Source organism: Lolium perenne, chromosome 6, assembly GCF_019359855.2.
Source record: "Lolium perenne isolate Kyuss_39 chromosome 6, Kyuss_2.0, whole genome shotgun sequence".
NCBI lineage: Eukaryota > Viridiplantae > Streptophyta > Magnoliopsida > Poales > Poaceae > Lolium > Lolium perenne.
The window spans coordinates 150,004,886-150,018,296 of record NC_067249.2 but is presented as its reverse complement, the minus strand read 5'-3'; the positions used below and the strand labels follow the sequence as shown (position 1 = coordinate 150,018,296).

At 42.6% G+C, this 13,411-nt stretch overlaps 1 protein-coding gene and 2 long non-coding RNA genes across 17 annotated transcripts in view; 2 read left to right on the top strand and 1 right to left on the bottom strand.

Moving 5' to 3' along the window:
- The window catches only part of LOC127307214 (uncharacterized), a 34,454-nt gene extending 25,085 nt beyond the window's left edge, over positions 1–9,369 (bottom strand). For 3 of the 15 annotated variants that reach the window (XR_011747323.1, XR_011747321.1, XR_011747322.1), the window contains exon 1: positions 8,730–9,360. The gene's annotated coding sequence lies outside the window, so the exon portion shown is untranslated. Of the gene's footprint in view, positions 1–8,729 lie in introns of all 15 variants that reach the window. The other 12 variants (XR_011747334.1, XR_011747333.1, XR_011747329.1 and 9 more) reach the window with 8 other exon arrangements.
- Positions 445–4,100, top strand: LOC139832809 (uncharacterized). Its single transcript, XR_011747320.1, has 3 exons — positions 445–1,059; positions 2,734–2,795; positions 3,889–4,100. It is a non-coding gene; the product is annotated as an uncharacterized lncRNA (long non-coding RNA).
- Positions 4,193–6,144, top strand: LOC127307216 (uncharacterized). Its single transcript, XR_007855289.2, has 3 exons — positions 4,193–5,401; positions 5,520–5,717; positions 5,847–6,144. It is a non-coding gene; the product is annotated as an uncharacterized lncRNA (long non-coding RNA).
- Positions 9,370–13,411: the final 4,042 nt, after the last annotated feature.

Here is a 13,411-nt window from a genome sequence, read left to right as displayed (position 1 = left end):
AGTCTAGGGGAATCTCTTAGACGGTAAGAATCCTAACTAACACGCCGAAATAACCCACAAAATCAAATGGAGAAACCCTAACGAGAGCGAATCTAGTAGTTCCCGTATGGGGAGAAGAAGCACCGATACTGACCATCCGCGCGCCACCCTCGATGGAGAGGAACGGATCCAGTAGTTCGTGTACGGGGATCCCAAAAGAAACAGAACTCGAGCGAAGAAGGGGCGGAGGCGGAGGACCAGATTCGGGGGACGAATCGGAGAAGAAGCTCTCTCAGCGGCGAAAATCCCAAAGAAGAAGCAGGAACGGGGAAAATCTAGATGAAGCAGTCGATCGAATATGGGCCGGCCCATAAGGTACGAGGGGGTGTGCGGCGCTCCGTATACACCGACCTGGTCGGTGTATAGGATTTGCCGTGCAGCCCTCCGTCCTTTATCTCTTCCCTTTCTTTCTTGTTTTCCTTTTATTTCTGCTGATAGCTGGGCCCCGCAAATCATCTCCAACCTCCAGCTTGCTGATTCATATCAGGAACGAACTCTGTACCGAAAGGAAGCCACGAAAATCTCCCGATTCCGTTCGATTCCGTGCCTCCCTTGCCACGAAAAATCCATCTATAAATACCCCACAATCCCCTCTGTTTTTGTCGCCAAAAACTTTGAATTTGTGCGCCGCCAGGCTGACAATTTTTGTCGCCGGAGTTCATCAGTACAGTCGCAGTTCGAGGAAGATTCCGGTGAGCAAGGACCGTCCCGATCCCTCCCTCCTGTCCCTTTCTCTTCCTTTTTATGTTGCATCTTCCTCAATTGTTCTTACCTTTTATTTCACACGGAAACGAGCACCTCGACAACCACATGAAGCTCGCTGTCGCTTCACCAAGTCCGGCCGCGCGTAGCCAACGACTGAGGACGAAATCGAGGATGCCGAGCACTCCAACATCTTCGCCGCAACATCCCCTTCGCCATCTGCCACATCCTCATCGGCAGAGACCTCCAGGACACCGGCCACCACCACGTCCGAGCCGTCGTCGCCATACCGGAGTTCGTCAGGCTGAACTGCTGCTGGTACGAGTTGAACGCTCTGGACAGTTTGATCCTTTTAGCAGTTCATTCATAATCTGTTAGATCCAAATCCAATGGTCCGTGTTTGTCCCAAATAACTGAACATACGTCCTCCTGTACTCAATTGATGCACGCTGATTGTGCTAGCTCATCCACATAAGAAAACTTGTATATTTCATATTTCTCAATTTAGAGATCGGTTCTCAATGATTCTTCTTGCATTGAGTTTATAATTAAATTCTCTACGACTTTCCTGTAGAGATATTTTCCATCCGATAAACTTTTCCGGACAATTTTTCGTACAACATCAAAATTTAACCGCGACATGTTTAATCTTGTAAAATTCATAACTAATGTTTGGAAACTCGGATTCTAACAAATAATATGTCGTTGAACTCACAAAAATGAGGAGAACACAGTGGTGCAATAAAATTTTACTTTTGAACTGTTCTCGAATATTCAAATTTAAATATGTAAGTTTGAGTATTTTCTGCATGGTTCAAATTCTACAAATTTAAAACAAATGATTCCTCTTGCAAATGAAACTTACTGATGTCCCCTGTCCATTAACATCAGTGCCTAAAACTTATAAAACAATTTGCAAGTGTTCAAGTCTAATTATGAGAACTTGAGTAGTTTCGACATAACTTAAATTCTATAAATCCCTTATTCCATTTGCAAATGAATTATATTTGAACTCTCCATCCAGTAGCACACTTGTTTAGTTTAGTTGATCATATTCACTTCACATGGTTTTAGATTTGAATTAATATCCTTCTATGTGTCATACGGCACAATCCATAAAACCTACTTGATCATATCTTTTCTTTTGAATATGTGTTACTCGTCAATATCCATCGAAACCATTATCATAATTAATTTTTGTAAACATTGGTTTGAAGCTTAAACTCATAATTCATTTTTGCCAAAGTGAATCATATGACCATACCCATATATCAAAATCATTTAGATATTTTCATTATGTCCAAGATCATATCTATCCTAATTATATTTTCCTAGTTCACAATATTCAAACTACACATGAGTTATTGTGACAAATCATATTTATTGATTTTCTCTGTGCAAATGTTGTGGAGACACTCTACACATGGATTCAAACCTTGACATCCTTTAGAATCTTTGATCCACATCTTAAATACCATTCATGTCTATCCAATCTCATACCATTCGATCATATTTATTAAGCTTGGGCTATTCAAATTACAAATGAGTCATTTGAGTAATTAAATATAACATTAGTTCATACCCAAGTCTATGTGTGAATTTGTGCTACTTTGATCAGTGTTTTCGCACTATGTGAAGTTGCATTTTGAGTTGTACTTGCGATGCTTGTGAGAGTTTCTAAAACACAAGCATCATTATAATTATCCATCTTTGAGTAGCAAACAACCATTGGCCATAGGTTCTTATCAATCATTTTCCTTCTGAGAACTTGACTTACCTAATCATTTCCTTTCCAAGCATTTGACTTATCCATTCAATATCTCAAGTTCATATCTTGCAAGCCATACCCCGCCATACCTTCAATTTCCCAATTAATCATAAATTTAATGAAAACTAAAATACAATGAATAACAAATCTTTCTAAATTGTTGTCTTCCTTGTTTTTGTTGTTGTTTGAATGTGTGTTTATGTTCTGTTACTTTTATATTATAGTTGTACGGAGAGATACGACTTTTGATTGAGAGAAGTGCAGAAATTCTTCAGATACCAAAAAGGCAAGTGTCACACACTGTTCTATCCTATTATTTTTTGTATGCACATTGTAGTTATTTTCAGTAGCTATGTATGTGTAGGAGTTTTTCAAATTATATATTGCTATGCCAATAAACCTATTTAGGATAGCCATATGATTTCATGCCTTGTTTTTTTCGCCACCGTACTGTAGTATGCTTAGCATTGCAATTGTAGATGCGTGGTTGGGATTTCATGATGTGATATGTGGTATGGTGAAAGTATGGTTTTATGTAATAAAACAACCTAAAATAATGAACCCCTGGGTGGTAAGTGGTAATGCTTGGTTTATGTTGAGTGGTTGCACCGGGGTCATTTCTATGGTAGCACCGTGTGCATCACACTTGAGGTTGGCCACCCAGGAACAAAGAGATTAGCCCGGTTTTCTTGTTTCAGTAGCTTCCAGTACAACCACATGCTATATGGGCTCTGGCTAGATTGAGTAGGTTGCGAGAACTCGACCCAATGTACAGAGGGTGGTAGGTGTTGGTAGGATGGAGCGCGTCCATTGTGGTTGAGGTATTGCTTCTGAAAGGTCTTGTCCTAGTCGACATCTGTCCATTTGAGCAAAATGCGCATCATGGAAGAAGAACAGACTAGGTCATGTGGGGAATGTGTACAACCTCTCGAGAGTGTCAAACTAAGTACTTAGCCGTGTCCCCGGTTATGGACATTATGAGCAACTAGAGTCTGGAACTGTTTGGAGGATCTCATCATTCCAATTTCATAATAAAACTTGATGGGATGAACAATGGGTTTAGGAGCATGCAAAGCTAGGTTGTCTTGTGTTTACATGGGCCTATGCTAGCATGTCCGTAGATGTTTAGGAGCATATGAAGCTAACCGTCTTGCGACGGCATGGGTTATGCTAATATGTTCCTAGACGTTGTTTCTGAAAAATAAAAATTATTTATAAAAGATAGGGAAACTATTGCTTTTCGCAAAAGATGCTAAACTCCACCTGCCAAATGAGCACGTAGTTGTTAGGCGCCATTTATATATCCACCAAATAGTGACATTTGCCGATACAATTCCAAATGTATTGACCCTGCGTGGCTGCAACGTTTTATGTTGCAGATATTCCGATGAACGAGTGAGGTTCGATGGTTAGGGTTACGAGTCTATACTCGACATGCTCGCCTGTGGCACATGAAGACGAAGGACTCCATGCTGATATGTTTCGTTGTAAACTCTGATATAATGCTAGCTTCGGGCTATGCAATTTGTAATGTTTACTTTGTAATTACTGGATCATGCGATGTAATAAAGATCTTTGTTTCTTGGTATTACATCTTAAACTGTGTGTGCTAGCGATTGATCCAGGGACTAGCACTATTATGCACAGAGATTCAACCCGTACCGGGTCGGATCGCTACATCGCCGGCCGGAATCTAGCCGCCGTCGACCACAATCTTGCCACCGCTGCCCGGAATCCAGCCGCTGCCGCCCGAAATCGGGCCACCTTGGCCTGGATTCGCCCTTCTCCATCGTCTAGAGCCGCCTCCGCCGTCGCCCGTCGCGAGCAACAAGGTAATTTTGATCCGGTCCTGCTTTCTCCTGTCTTACTTCCTATCCTCCTACCTAGCTGTGCTGCCGCTGCGTGCTTTTCTACAGTTGCTTGCTTTGCTGCCGCCTGGCATCGTCTGCCTTTTCCTGATACGCTGTCCAGGGAGTGAGACGCAAACAACATCATTGTTGTTGATAATATAGAGGCTGAGGCTGGTGGTATCAATGCAAAATATCCATGGGCTCATGCTTCAAAAATAGCATCACACGCAACAGCATCACACGCAACAGGCGAAGGAGGCAACTTCTTTGTTGTTTCCAGATTTTGCACGGTTATGCCTTGCTCTCTCTCTTATGTACTAAATTCTTGTGTATTGCTGATAACCTTTCTTACAAATTAATGAACAAAGCCTCCTTCCTTGTGACAAGCTCTGGAAACCAGCAACAATGATACTGCATTTTTTTAATAAGTTCATATTGTGTAGTAAAATCCGGAGTAAGTGTCTGTTTGTTGCAGTCCCTGACCATATATGGCACAAACACATGTTTACAACGACCTGAACATTGACTACCTGAAGATGTTCCAGCCGTTGCTATAGGACTGTGAGTCCATCCACATTTTCTTTTTTGTTACTACTTGAAGATAGTTTGCTGCTTTGCCACTGATATTGGTCACGGCACAGTTGGTAACATAGGCCATCATCAAGGACGTTTTAATCGTGATGGTATTTTAGTTTTATTTACCTCATGTATCAGAATTTAATGTATATCTTCAGGTCGAGGGTAAACTGATGAGCTTTCTTATCATCTAGGGTCCGTGTCCAAATTGCAAGTACTGAAAACATTCCCTTTTTCGGGACGATACTGTCTATCGCTAGCAGCAGTGCAACAAACACTGTCAAGGGAGCCAAGTGTGTCCCTTTAATTACCATGGTTGACATATTTGCAACTGTACCTGATTGGCATGGATGAAATTGCCGAGTGTAGAAAATGTAGATGTATATGAGTGTTGCAGCATACAGAAGCAGATGTGCTCCTTCCCTACAGCAAATGCATTGCTTCTCACTCCTCTCTCTCACACACGGTTGGTGTTGCTGATCCACACTCTCTCTCTCTCTGATGTAGAGAAATCTGCGCACATAAAGTCGTTTGATCATATAACTATGAAGCCTAGAAAATATTATTTGGGGGTTCTATTGTAGGCTATCAATGGTGATTTGATCCTCTCGAAAGGGGGACATGAAGACAGTATTCGGAGGACAAGTGGATGCAGCCAAACATCAGGGGAATCCAAGTCCGAGCATAACCTCACCAGTTTCCTGCCCAACACCGGCAACAAGCTCATCATCGTCGACTTCTGTTGTCCCTTACGGCGTCGCGGACAGGCTGTCCACCCCAAGGTATAGAGTGATTCTTACATAAAGTGCTCCTTCCGTATTTGTGATTAGCACATATATGTCTGACAAGATAGGCAAATGGCATGGTACAATAAGCTAATATACATTATTTTCCACCTTCCCTTTCTGCAGAAAATAATATTTGTGAGCTGAGATGTGATATCAAAGCATTCACGATACTGCATTTTGGCTGAACTATGTTGTTTAACTATCTGCAGTGTTAGATTCAGTTTAACTATTTTTACCCTGTTAGAAGCTCAGTATTGTGACTGGCAACGGGACCAACTTTATGTTCCTAAACCAGTTGATTTTTTTATTAGACATAGTCTTTCAAGCTAAGGTGTCATGTTATAGTCGTTCAATTGGCTCAGTAGCTCGGTATTGTAACTATCAATCTGGCGAACTTTGTTTATATACCAGTGATTTTTTTCTGTTAGACATACAATTTCAGGCTAAGGCGTCAAGATACAGTCGCTTATTTGGCTTCGTTAATTATATGACGATGGAAGATTAAGAACTTGATTTTGAATTGTTCAATGGGATCTCGGATGCCCAACTCTTATTTCATGTCTGTACCTCCTCTGTTCTTCTTGTGCTTCTTCTGCTGTTGCGGACTAGCTTTCGGTTTTTCGTTTATGCTCTCTGTGAAGACAATTGTAATCATCTCAATCTTGTATTCTGTTTACTGCTCTTGATGAAATTAGAAAACAGTATTGCGGTATTTCATCAAACAAAGTGTCTTTATGGTTTATCTATCATGTTAAATAGTTGAGGCCAGAGTTTCAGACATTGAAGATTGGTAAAAGGATAATGAACTACTTAATCTATGAGTTTGTATTAGTGTTCCCATGGGCCAAATAGTGCAAATAAAGAATGTTATCTGTATTTCTTTTCCCCTTGAAATTATTATCTTCCGCCAAGAAGATCACCAATCCTTGAACTTATTTATTTTACAAAATGCAAAGGACAGAATACATAAACATCAATATGTGATAAAGCAATACACAATCAGATTTTTTTCACATGGTGCTCCCAATCTTATTGTTATTACTCCAAATCCGTGGAAGATGTGCATTGTCATGTGTATTGTTTGACCACATATTGATAAAAAAGTTTCCAAGGTGTATTACCAACTGTCGTGTATTGTGTGTATCTGCAGTGAACCAATGTGTAAAAAGTTTCTCTATTTGCTGTTTTAAGGATACTTTCCATTTTTAGTAAGAGTGTCACACCAAAACTGCAGTGCTCTAGATACTATGAAAGCAAGATACTCATGTGGATCTAAATCTCTAGGATCTTTTCAGTGCCGTCGTAGACATTTGAGGAGAATCTAAAAGGATACATGTTAGCACCACAATTCTTATTTGTGTTTATGTCTACAAAAATGTTACATCTCACTCTAATATATCCTTCTGATTACTTCTGACTTGTGTCACTTAAAATGTTATATGTGAATGAAAATAGAGTGCATACATCATCTTACTTAGTGTTTCTGACTATACATTTTTTGTAGGGACAGAGAATATAGTTTAAGTTTATTTCATCAATAGTCATGTTTCGCATTGATCTAATTTGATCTCGAGCACTTCTCCAGTTTAAAAACTAAAGGGAGGTTGGTTCAACAGTCGTAAGCTTATTTTTTCACTGGACAGTTCATCATTATGTTTACGTGTACATCTTCAAAGTTAGTCTCCCTGCCAGCTGTTGGCACTACCAATTATTTGGCGACAGAATTGGTTGTTCTGGACTTGCCTACGAATTGGGTAAAAAATACACTTTAACTAAGGGAGAGCTGGGTCAGTCAAAACTGCGGCGTTCAACCAAAAGAATAATTAGATTTCATGGCCGTGCCAAAAAATGTGTATGGCCAGCTTTGGTTCAAATTCAAATAGACCCATACTTTGCAAGTTGTCTAGAAGCTCTTTGTGCCTGTTAAATATTAAATGTTCAGTAAATATTAAATGTTGAGGACGTGCCTTTTTGTCCCACCTGTACATTGGACGCCAACGACATATCACTCCTCGACCCACTTCTCGCTTGCCAGCGTCGCCTAGATCAAGCTCTAGAAGAGCTTCATTGGCAAGTCCATGCCGCCAACAAATCACTCCTCGACATGGTTCTTGCCCGAGACAAGCCTGCGAGGACCACGAACATCGCATCTTCCTCGGCTATGGCGTGGACAACAAAGAAAACCTATTTTCTTTACAAATGCAACCCCAAGATTTTAGATATATTATCAGACGGAGAAAACGGGAGTGGCTAAAAGCATGGAGTTAGAACATTATGTACCGTGCATTGTCAAAACTAGCAAGTCTACTGTTGTACTGTCCGTGTTCACCGTTCTTCTCTATGCCCTCCCGCTATCAGTGTATCCCATTACTTGATCTTCAAGGTTCACGTTTTATGCACATAATTTTAGTGTATGATGTATCATATTTCATTACCAACCATCTTAAAACACACTATTTAAAAAATAAAATATTTATCAATTCAAATGTGGTCTTAAAATTATTAGTACCATCATATTACATAGTCGGCGCGGCGTGCCGCCGCGCCCTTCCATGCTAGTGTCCATTACAATTGTGCACTCTGGTAATACATGATAAAATAAATACATTGTAGATGGGCAAGATGATGGATAAACGGAAAAAGATGATTAGGGGAGCCGCTGTTTTTGTTGTTTGCACTGCAATTGTTGTAGCAGTTCGGGCTATAAAAAGGAAGAGAAGACCACGTATAAGCTATGGGCCAATGCATGAACGGGATCGGCAGCGAATTGAATATCTCAATAGTAAAATTTGGCAATGTGATGGGCCAATTGTTGTAGCAGTTCAAGGTTCATGTTTTATGCACATAATTTTAGTGTATGATGTATCATATTTCATTACCAACCATCTTAAAACACACTATTTAAAAAATAAAATATTTATCAATTCAAATGTGGTCTTAAAATTATTAGTACCATCATATTACATAGTCGGCGCGGCGTGCCGCCGCGCCCTTCCATGCTAGTACAAATAATATAGAATCAAAATGAGGAGCTCACACGGGTGTGAGTGAGGACGTCTTTCCTGCCGCCGCTCCTCCTCTTCCTCGCGTCCACTCTCCTTCTTTACTGGCAGGGGTTAGAAATAGGATGTGGAGGTGCTGATGGTGGCGAGGACAGGACGCAGCGCAGGGAGTGGTCGGCCATGGCATGGAGGAGAACCCGCGACGGCGGCGTCGACCCGAGGCGGCGGCTGACGCAGCCCACGCCCGCCTACTCTTCGCACGGCCACGCCCTCCCGATGCGAGGTACGAAGCGGCAGCGGCGGCGCCCGCGCTCCCTCCTGCCTCTTCTCATCCCTTTTGCAGCGTCCCTTCTTCGGCGCCTTCGGGAGGAGGAGAGGAGCCGGTGCGGATCGCGGGAGGAGGAAGAAGGCGGCGCGGATCGGGGGAGGAGGAAGGATGCGGCTGGTTGGACTCCATTGGAGAAGAGGAGAAGCGGGGATTGGGGAGGAGAGGAGACGCGGGGATTGGGTGCCCCGTGATCTAGGTTTTTACTGCTCTCGCGGGTAGGAGAAAGAAGGTAACGCGGACGAACACCTGCGGCTGTCTCCGACAGGCGACCCCCATACGCAGCTGGTCCCATGAGTCATTGGCTCGTTTAAAGACAAAAGGTGCAGAAAAAATGACTGCATCTAACGGCCACGGTGAAAAGCGGGTTGGACGTGGGTGAAACGGACGAACATGATTGTTTTGCCCCTCTCAGGTGCCTTGGATGGCCGGGTAGTATTAGAACATTTATAGGAGAAATTAAGTTGCTTGTTGTGCGATAACCATGTTCCTGGGGACGCCATCAACTACTCTTTGTTGAATATCATGTGAGTTGCTATGCATGTTCGTCTTGTCTGAAGTAAGGGCGGTTTTCACAATCAAATGGTTTGAGTATGCATACTGTTAGAGAAGAACATTGGGCCGCTAACTAAAGCCATGAATCATGGTGGAAGTTTCAGTTTGGACATAAAACCTCAATCTCTTATGAGAATATTAACTGTTGTTGAATGCTTAAGCATTAAAAGAGGAGTCCATTATCTGTTGTCTATGTTGTCCCGGTATGGGTGTCTAAGTTGAAGAATGATCAAAAGCGAGAAATCCAATGCGAACTTTATCCTTAGACCCTTGTACAGGCGGCATAGAGGTACCACATTGTGACACTTGGTTGAAACATATGTTATGTAATGATGATCAGTGTTAACCCAAGCTAATTAGGACAAGGTGCGGGCACTATTAGTACACTATGCATGAGGCTTGCAACTTGTAAGATATAATTTACATGATACATATGCTTTATTACTACCGTTGACAAAAGTGTTTCATGTTTTCAAAATAAAAGCTCTAGCACAAATATAGCAATCGATGCTTTCCTCTTTGAAGGACCTTTCTTTTACTTTTATGTTGAGTCAGTTCACCTATTTCTCTCCACCTCAAGAAGCAAACACTTGTGTGAACTGTGCATTGATTCCTACATACTTGCATATTGCACTTGTTATATTACTTTACATTGACAATATCCATGAGATATACATGTTATAAGTTGAAAGCAACTGCTGAAACTTAATCTTCCTTTGTGTTGCTTCAATACCTTTACTTTGATTTATTGCTTTATGAGTTAACTCTTATGCAAGACTTATTGATGCTTGTCTTGAAGTACTATTCATGAAAAGTCTTTGCTTTATGATTCATTTGTTTACTCATGTCATTACCATTGTTTTGATCGCTGCATTTATTACATATGCTTACAATAGTATGATCAAGGTTATGATGGCATGTCACTCCATAAATTATCTTTGTTATCGTTTACCTGCTCGGCACGAGCAGGAACTAAGCTTGGGGATGCTGATACGTCTCCGACGTACGTATCGATAATTTTTTATGTTCCATGCCACATTATTGATGATATCTACATGTTTTATACACATTATATGTCGTATTTATGCATTTTTCGGCACTAACCTATTAACAAGATGCCGAAGAGCCAGTTGCTGTTTTCTGCTGTTTTTGGTTTCAGAAATCCTAGTAAGGAAATATTCTCGGAATTGGACGAAATCAACGCCCAGGGGCCTATTTTTACACGAAGCTTCCAGAAGACCGAAGAGGAAACGAAGTGGGGCCACGAGGCACCGACACAATAGGGCGGCGCGGCCCAAGCCCTGGCCGCGCCGGCCTAGCATGTGGGGCCCTCGTGTGGCCCCCCGCGTTGCCCTTCCGCCTACTTAAAGCTTCCGTCGCGAAACCCCCAGTACCGAGAGCCACGATACAGAAAACCTTCCAGAGACGCCGCCGCCGCCAATCCCATCTCGGGGGATTCAGGAGATCGCCTCCGGCACCCTGCCGGAGAGGGGAATCATCTCCCGGAGGACTCTTCATCGCCATGATCGCCTCCGGAGCGATGAGTGAGTAGTTCACCCCTGGACTATGGGTCCATAGCAGTAGCTAGATGGTTGTCTTCTCCTTATGTGCTTCATTGTCGGATCTTGTGAGCTGCCTAACATGATCAAGATCATATATCTGTAATTCTATATGTTGAGTTTGTCGGGATCCGATGGATAGAGAATACTATGTTATGGTGATTATCAATCTATTACCTATGTGTTGTTTATGATCTTGCATGCTCTCCGTTATTAGTAGAGGCTCTGGCCAAGTTTTTGCTCTTAACTCCAAGAGGGAGTATTTATGCTCGATAGTGGGTTCATGCCTCCATTAAATCTGGGACAGTGACAGAAAGTTCTAAGGTTGTGGATGTGCTGTTGCCACTAGGGGTAAAACATTGATGCTATGTCCAAGGATGTAGTTATTGATTACATTACGCACCATACTTAATGCAATTGTCTGTTGTTTGCAACTTAATACTGGAAGGGGTTCGGATGATAACCTGAAGGTGGACTTTTTAGGCATAGATGCATGCTGGATAGCGGTCTATGTACTTTGTCATAATGCCCAATTAAATCTCACAATACTTATCATATCATGTATGTGCATTGTCATGCCCTCTCTATTTGTCAATTGCCCGACTGTAATTTGTTCACCCAACATGCTATTTATCTTATGGGAGAGACACCTCTAGTGAACTGTGGACCCCGGTCCTATTCTTTACATCAAATACAATCTACTGCAATTGTTCTTTACTGTTTTCTGCAAACAATCATCTTCCACACAATACGGTTAATCCTTTGTTACAGCAAGCCGGTGAGATTGACAACCTCACTGTTTCGTTGGGGCAAAGTACTTTGGTTGTGTTGTGCAGGTTCCACGTTGGCGCCGGAATCCCTGGTGTTGCGTCGCACTACATCCCGCCGCCATCAACCTTCAACGTGCTTCTTGGCTCCTCCTGGTTCGATAAACCTTGGTTTCTTTCTGAGGGAAAACTTGCTACTATGCGCATCATACCTTCCTCTTGGGGTTCCCAACGGACGTGTGCTGTACACGCCATCAAGGCCCGAGGCCCCCACACACTAGGTCGGCGCGGCCCAGGAGGGGGGCGCGCGGCCCTAGCGTGTGGCCCCCTCGGCTGGCCTCTGACGCCCTCCTCTGGACTACTTAAGGGTTTCGATCTAAAAACGCGAGACGAGAAGTCGAAGTCGCCAGAAACCATCCAGTACGCCGCCACCATCGCGAAACTCCGTCTCGGGACCAGAAACTCCGTTCTGGCACCTCGCCGGGATGGGGAATTGGAGGAGATCATCGCCATCATCACCACCGACGCCTCTCCATCGACCAGCCATGTTTCCCCCATCCATGTGTGAGTAATTCCCCCGCTGTAGGCTGAAGGGGATGGTAGGGATTGGATGAGATTGGTCATGTAATAGCATAAGATTGTTAGGGCATAGTGCCTAGTGTCCGTAATTGGTACTTTTATGATATTGTTGCAACTTGTTATGCTTAATGCTTGTCACTAGGGCCCGAGTGCCATGATTTCAGATCTGAACATGTTATTGTTTCATAATGATATGCATTGTTTTATGATCTTACCTGCAAGTTGTATACACGTATTGTTGTCCGGAACCCGAGGCCCCAAAGTGACAGAAATTGGGACAACCGAAGGGGAAGGCGGTGATATGAGGATCACATGTGTTCACGGAGTGTTAATGCTTTGCTCCGGTGCTCTATTGAAAGGAGTATCTTAATTTCCAGTAGATTCCCTAGAGGCCCGGCTGCCACCGGCTGGTAGGACAAAAGATGTTGTGCAAGTTTCTCATTGCGAGCACGTACGACTATATATGGAACACATGCCTATTGATTGATTAGTACTTGGATACCGTTTTATTATTATCTGCAAATGCCAAATCTTGATTGTTACATGAGTTTCTCTCATCCATGCAACGCCCGTCATCCATCCCTGTGCCTACAGTATTTTAATCCTGCTGTTTACTATAATCACTACTGCTGTCTTTGTTACTCTGCTGCTGTTATTTCACTCATCGCTACTGCTATAAAACTGTTACTCTCGATAAACTCTTGCGAGCAAGTCTGTTTCCAGGTGCAGCTGAATTGACAACTCCGCTGTTAAGGCTTTCAAGTATTCTTTGTCTCCCCTTGTGTCGAATCAATAAATTGGGTTTTACTTCCCGCGAAGACTGTTGCGATTCCCTATACTTGTGGGTTATCAAGACTATTTTCTAGCGCCGTTGCCGGGGAGCATAGCTTTATTTGGAAGT